The following is a 7154-nucleotide window of genomic DNA, read 5'->3' as shown; positions in this document are numbered from 1 at the left end:
ACCTGATCTTCTCAATAAGGGAATCACCTCAAATCTGTTTGCTTCAGACTTTAACAGGCTTGACTTATTGATTACATCACCTGACTCTTCCTCTTTCTGTTGTTGTTGTTGTTGTTGATTGTCCTCACTACTTTCTTCCATCAACAATGGAGAGTGCCACTCTTCAAGGTTGTTCTCCGTATTTCCTTCTTTAGCTTTCTCATGAAATAACACATCTCGACTCACAAAAACTTTATGAGTCAAAGGATTAAACAACTTATAAGCTTTAAATTCAGTGAAGTATCCTACAAAGATGCATTTCATGGCCTTATGTTCTAACTTCTTCCTATCATCCTTGGGAATATGGGCAAAGGCTTTTGACAAAAAAACCCTTAAATGATTCATTGCAAGCTTATATCCATAAAATGCTTCAAAAGGAGTTTTAAACTTGAGGCATTTAGTTGGACTCCTATTTTTCAAGTATACTGTAGTGTTGATGGATTTAGCCCAAAAACCATTGGATAGACCCTTACCTTGAAGCATACTCCATGTGCACTCCACAAGGGTTCTGTTCTTTCGTTATGCAACTCCATTCTGCTGCGGAGTGTGAGGTATTGTGAATTGTTGAATAATCCCGTGATTCCTGCAAAATTTCATGAACTCTCCCCACTTGTATTCTCCCCTTTGATTAGAGTGGAGAATCTTAATGAATTTCCCTATCTAATTCTCCACCATATTCTTAAATTCTTTAAAGCATTGAAATGTCTATTTCTTTTTTCTGATAAATTATACCCAGGAGAATCTAGTGCAATCATCAGTAAAGAGTAAAAAATAATATGCACCACCTAGCAACCTAGTTTGCATAGGTCCGCATATATCTGTATGCACAAGCTCTAGAATATCTCTTTTCTTCCTATCAACATTCAAAGGAAACTCTTCCCTATTCATTTTCCCTAATGCACATCCATCACAATCTAAATGAACATTCTGAAAAGCAGGAAGTCCATCAACCATACCTTTTCTTTGCAACAACATGAGATCTTGTAGGTTAAGATGACTGAATCTCTGATGCCAAATATTCTCGGTTGTCAATCCTGTTGAAGCTAGAGCTTGGTGTGGCATGCTCTTGATGTTCAACCTATACAGGCCTCCCACACACACTCCTAATGCAACTAGTTCCTTCTTGCTGTCCTTTATGACACAATATGTTCTGAAGAATTCGACTTGCAGGTCCTCATCTACCATCATTGAAACAAAGATCAAGTTCTTCTGACCCCGATTACATACACCACATTTTTAATATATTTGATATTACCATCAGGCAACATCACCAAAATATCACCCTACCCCGTAATTTGATAACCTTTGTCGTCACCTAGATAAATGTTAGCTCCACAAGTAGTTTCTTCAAAATTCTCGAACCAATGTCTATTACCAATCATATGAGATGACGTGCTTGAATATACGAACCATGTTTCAGCCTTATCCTCCTTAAGAGCTAAAAGAGCATAATCAACTACAAATAATCGAAGATCATGACTGTGACCTTCATCGGCAAAGTGCCATGTGTGCTTTCTCTGTTTATTTCTAGCCTCATCTTTCTGTCTCTTAAAAAAAAAGTTAGCTAAATGATTGGTTTTCCCAGAGTAAAAACATTTAATGTCAAATTTATTACCATTGTTACTTAGAGACATACCTCTAAATGTTCTTTTCTAAAAAATGCCGCTGCCTTTCTATCCCTGTGGTTGTTTCCCTTTGTATGGTTTCTTCTTCACCATCAAAGAAAGATCAACACTCTATGGTCTCAAATTTTTCCGCCACTCTTCTTCTTGTATTAGGATTCCTGTTAGCTCTTCAAATGAAGGGGCTTTATCCCTTGTAGACAAGCCTGTGATGAACATCTGGTATTCATCTGTCATCCCGTTCAATGTAATTGTGACAAGATCGGAATCAGACACCTTCTCCCCGATGTCACCCAATCTATCCTTTAGGTCCTTGACCCGTGCAATGAATCTAGTAACAGATTCATTCTCCTCCATCCTCGTGGCAAATAACTTGCCTTTGAGCAACAAGATGCGATTGGTGTTCTGCATCTGGTAAAGGTTCTTGAGTGTAGTCCATATCTCATTGGACGATTTACAATCTCTGATATGTGGGATAATTTTGTCTTTAACAGACATATTCAATAAGACTTTGCCTTATTCTCCCTTTTATCCCAATCCTATATTAGTGTTGTCGTACCACCTACCAAAATGGTCGGCTTCTGCTCATCGCTGCTAACGATCAACCATGTGCTCAATCCCTCAAGCAACGTCTATAACTTCAATTTCTAATTGGTATAATTGGCCCCATCGAGTTTGTTAGTCTTCTTGAGATAAGATTCTATAAAAAAATTCATTTTCGATTGATTAGATTCCAAATCCCTTCGATCTTCATTTGATTCTAACCAAGTAGACAATTACAAGCTACTGACAAAAAATAATCTCGACACATACCATAACCTTTGAATCGATGACAGATTTTCCACCAATCTATCACGACCTTTGTGTCTGCACCTTAGATCCGCCACCGATCTAGCAAAATCTCATGCACAGAACCATAAAAACAAGTCAAGCGCTCCTTCTTACTAAAATACCGTGCTTTTTGGGCACGATGATCAAATATCTCTAAGTAAAGTCCAGATCATTACGAGTTCGACCTCGAAATCCATGATGATCATGTCATTGTTACGCCGAAAAGTGGGATGATCGCCTTGTGCTCAGCTACAGATACGCTGAGAACTGTGAGAAAGCAAATTTCTCCTATGAATAAGGTATGTCACTCTTGACCACCTAGACTCCAAAACTGTGAGCATTGAGGCTCCTATGTTGCCACAGGGGCATTGTAGCCATGAAGGCTCTGTAGCCACAAAGGCTTTGTAGGTAAATTGGGCTCACCAGATCTGAGCTCTGATACCATGTTAGAATAAATGTAAAGAGAAGAAATGATTTAAATTAACTAGGAACTCACAGGTGAGCAAGTTGCACGTGGAGGTTGCACAAAATAGAGCGTACATTCTCCCTTCAATTAACAAAAGTTGATTCAATAAATACATCACAAAAGAGTAGGGAGGTGAGAATAAACTCCTACAACCTAGGAACTAATCCTAACTTAAGGAGTTACGTTACAACCATGCAACCATTTCTCCATCAATACAATACAATATTAATTATTTTCAACTTTATCCATATTTGGAAATTGCGTATGGGAATTAAATTTTGTAGACTAATAACATGGATTTATGTGTATAGGTTTCATTTTGATTTGTTATGTTTTTCTATATAATATTTTATTTATCCACATGGAAAACATGTGACACACATGGCCAAGGTTTTTTTTATTGTTTTAATTTGTTTGTTATTTATAATTTTAAATATCGTACTTTATTATATATATATATATATATATAGTAATACACAATGTGTTGTTTGAGGTTAAATTTTGTGATTTTATTTGTGATGAAATCAAAAGATAATCTTTCCAACTCTTTATCTAATTCTTCATCTAACCTAGCTCCTTCTTGAGCTCCAATGGATGATAGCTTAATCATATTGATCAATCTTTCAGCTAAAGAATAATCCCACTGATATTGAGCCACATAGCTAGAGGAGTCTTTCTCTAGCTTCTCTTGAATCTTATAGGCCATGTTGACCACAATTAAATTGTAGGTCAATTCTTCCTCACTAATCATAGAACCTTTGGTGGAGCATATGGATATTGTTTGGGCCATTTCTCTAGCTAGTTTATAGCATTCCATACTCCCTGTAGTTGATTTCCTCCTGCTTTAGCTAATTTCCATAGTGGTAGCAACTTGGTGGATATGTTCAAGAGTTGTTGGAAGCAAGGATAGACATGTTTGACCATGGCCTTGTATGATTCATGTACATCAGATGCACAAGAACTTGTCTTCTTCCATGTTAGTTCCCTCTTGTTTCATATTTTTGTTGTCATCTTTCAATAACTTGACGTAGTGCTCTAGATTTGTTATGTAGTCATCCTTCTTATTTAGTTGTTTGGGGAGGTCTCTTAAATTCCTCAGAGTGTCATGAGAGAATGTTCTCTTGGATGATACCTTGAAAAATGGATCCTTTTTGGTGTATGGTATGACATGCCTTTCTATACTGACCATCATTGGAGGCAGATGGGGAGTGGACCAGGGTTTTTGATTATGTTCCACTATTCTATTCATGGTGTGATTGTATTTAAACTTTTACCAAAATAATTTATTTTCTCTTTCTTGTTGGTTCAATGCCCATTTCCACAATGTACAAGTGACCACCTGTGATGGTAGGGACTGAAGTGACCACGTGTGATGGTAGGGAGTGTTGGTTCACTTGATTCAATGTCCATGTAATCTATGCTCTGTTGGACATCATGTTCTTGGGCTGCCTATTGGGCCTTGAGAGCTTCTTCTTGTGCTTTGCCTCGGCTTCTTGCCATTGTTTCCTCCATTGCTCTCCATGTTCTTTTCTTCCTTCCTCCTTTACCTTCCTCTTTCTTTCTTTCTCCCTACTTATTTCTTCTTCTTCCTTACATATATTAATATTGTGAATGTGTTTCTCTCTTACGTAGTGCTAGTATATATATTTGAAATTGTTTGTAGTTCATGGGGGCAATTCAATTGCTAATGGTTATGTTAAAAAAAATTCAAGATTAAAATCCCTCAATTCAATAAAGTTATACAACCAATTAAATAAATATTCTTTTCCCATATTTTATAATACTCTTATATCTTATTATATTTATTTATTTAAATGGTTTTTTTTTTAATTTATTAAATAAAAATAATATATATATATATATAATTCTAAAATAAATATGAAAGTTTAATATTGATTAGTTTTGTTTTTTTTCCTAAACAACATTTTACTTTCCTAAACCATATCACCATAAAAATTTCCAAAATCGTTTACACTACACAAATGGAAGAATTTATTTAAAAAATAGTTTTTCCCGATATAGTAGTTTTATGCGATAATCTTTTCGATTAATAATCATATTTCCGTAAGGGATATTTTCTAATTAAAAGAAGAAATATTTGAGCATAAACATGAAAACCGAAACATTTGAGCATAAACATGAAAACCTTTTTGTAAATAATATAAAAAGTGGGGTTTTATCCTAGTTTTACTAAAGATAAATATAATTTAATAGAAAAGAAAAATAAAATTATTTTAATATTTTATATAAATTATTTAAATATTTTTTAAAATAATATTAATTTAATAAAATTATTTTTTGATTTTCTTTTATTACAGATAAGAAAAACGATTATTTTAAATTACTAAAATCTAAATTCATTTTTATATTTAAAAATATAATTAAAAAAAAAAAAAAACATTTTAATTTCATAAAAACTAAGATCACAAAATTCTAGTCATCTTATTATATGTAAAAATATAATTTAAGAAAGGAAACATTTTAATCACTAAAAATAAGATCACAAAATGCGGCAGGCAGGTTATATTGTAATTAATTTTTTTGAATTTTTTTATTTTTTTATCATTAGTTTTTTTTTTTTTTTTCAAAAGGTGGAAAAACCTATCAAACTCAGTTTTGTCAAACCAACATTGAGGACAGCCATCTCTGGCTGCTATCCGCGAATGTCAGTTGACACATCACTGTTATCAAGGAAAACCACGCCACCTGAAATAACCCGCTGGTGGTCCGTAAGGGAGCAGGCTATCACTCCTGCCAGATGCCTCTGGGTCTTGGGCCGTTAACCTGTTTCCTTACGTCCGAGGAAGACGAGCTCTTAGCCAAGCAGAAGCAGTTTTAGGGCGTACTCCAGGCCCATTTTTATCATTAGTTATATGAAAGGACTAATTTTAAAAAATTTAACATTAAATAGCCAAAAAATATATATATATTCAAAAAAAATTCAATCCTGTGTCACAACATTTAATAAACATTACAGCTACCCAATCTTAATAATTATGAAAATAGATTGTCTATATACAAAGGACAATTTGTGACGGATAAAGGAATCACTGTTTTACAAACATGTTGGATGAATATTGTGTGTGAACGGCCATGTCCGGTCTCCAAACAAACGGGAAGAAGGGTTATCGAAAGCCGCACAAATTTGAACCTGACACAATCCTCATAACTCTAATTACAGAAATTCTCGCTGTTTAATGAACACGAAATTCAACTCAACCCTCCTCCAAATTTGTCTATGCTACGGTTTGGCGAGCCCATATTTAGCGAGTTGTTATCACTGAAGATGGTAGCGATATATGTCATATGAGAAATAATTATTTTGCTAAACAAACGAACATTCATTACACCTTACTCAAAAAAAAATCCAATAACTATTTGAAATTAGTATTATAAAGCCCTGCATAACTTACACAATATTTTAGATATTGAGTTTTCTAAGTTAAAAAAAATTATATTTTATAAAATTGTAAAATCTTTAAATTACATAACTTTAATCCTTCAAAATTTAATTTTTATAAAATTAAAAAAATCAATTTATATTTTTAAGATAAAATTTATATAAATTCTCAATTTTTGGTTTTTAAATTTTATAATCATAGTGTAATTTCATTTCAAAATCAAATTATTTTAGTTTAATGATTAAAAAATGTTAATAAGGTATGGCATTGTTAATTATGGGAAACACTATTATTTGAGTGATACATGATGCTATTAGATTAGCATCATGGCTTATTAGTGCTAGAACAAAGAGATATATTTTCACATCAACCAAAAACATGTAAATCAAATCTAATTTTAACTTTAAAAAAACTTATAATATAATAAGTAATGCATCATACTCATCACATGATATTATTCACCACTCATCGAGAAAATATATTTTTAAAAGCAAGAAGAATTTTAATTTGAAAGGTTATGTATGATAAACCCTTTTCTCAACATTCACTCAAGATGCCCTCAATGAAAAAATAAAATAATTATTAAACAAAGAAAATCTATCAACCAAATTTTATCTCATTAAACATTATTTTATGTGTGAATTGGCAAAATAGACAACTACTTAGACAACCCTTAAACTACAAGTAATCAACAAACTACAAACAATTTCAATCATCCAATATTTTTATGACACCAATAAGTTAAAAAAAATAATAATATTATTTCCCTTATATATAACCTATACTTTTTTTTGA

Source organism: Pinus tabuliformis, chromosome 3_1 (assembly GCF_031772625.1).
Source record: "Pinus tabuliformis cultivar Carrire ecotype Pingquan chromosome 3_1, CPIR1, whole genome shotgun sequence".
NCBI lineage: Eukaryota > Viridiplantae > Streptophyta > Pinopsida > Pinales > Pinaceae > Pinus > Pinus tabuliformis.
Note: the sequence above shows the minus strand (reverse complement) of the source record.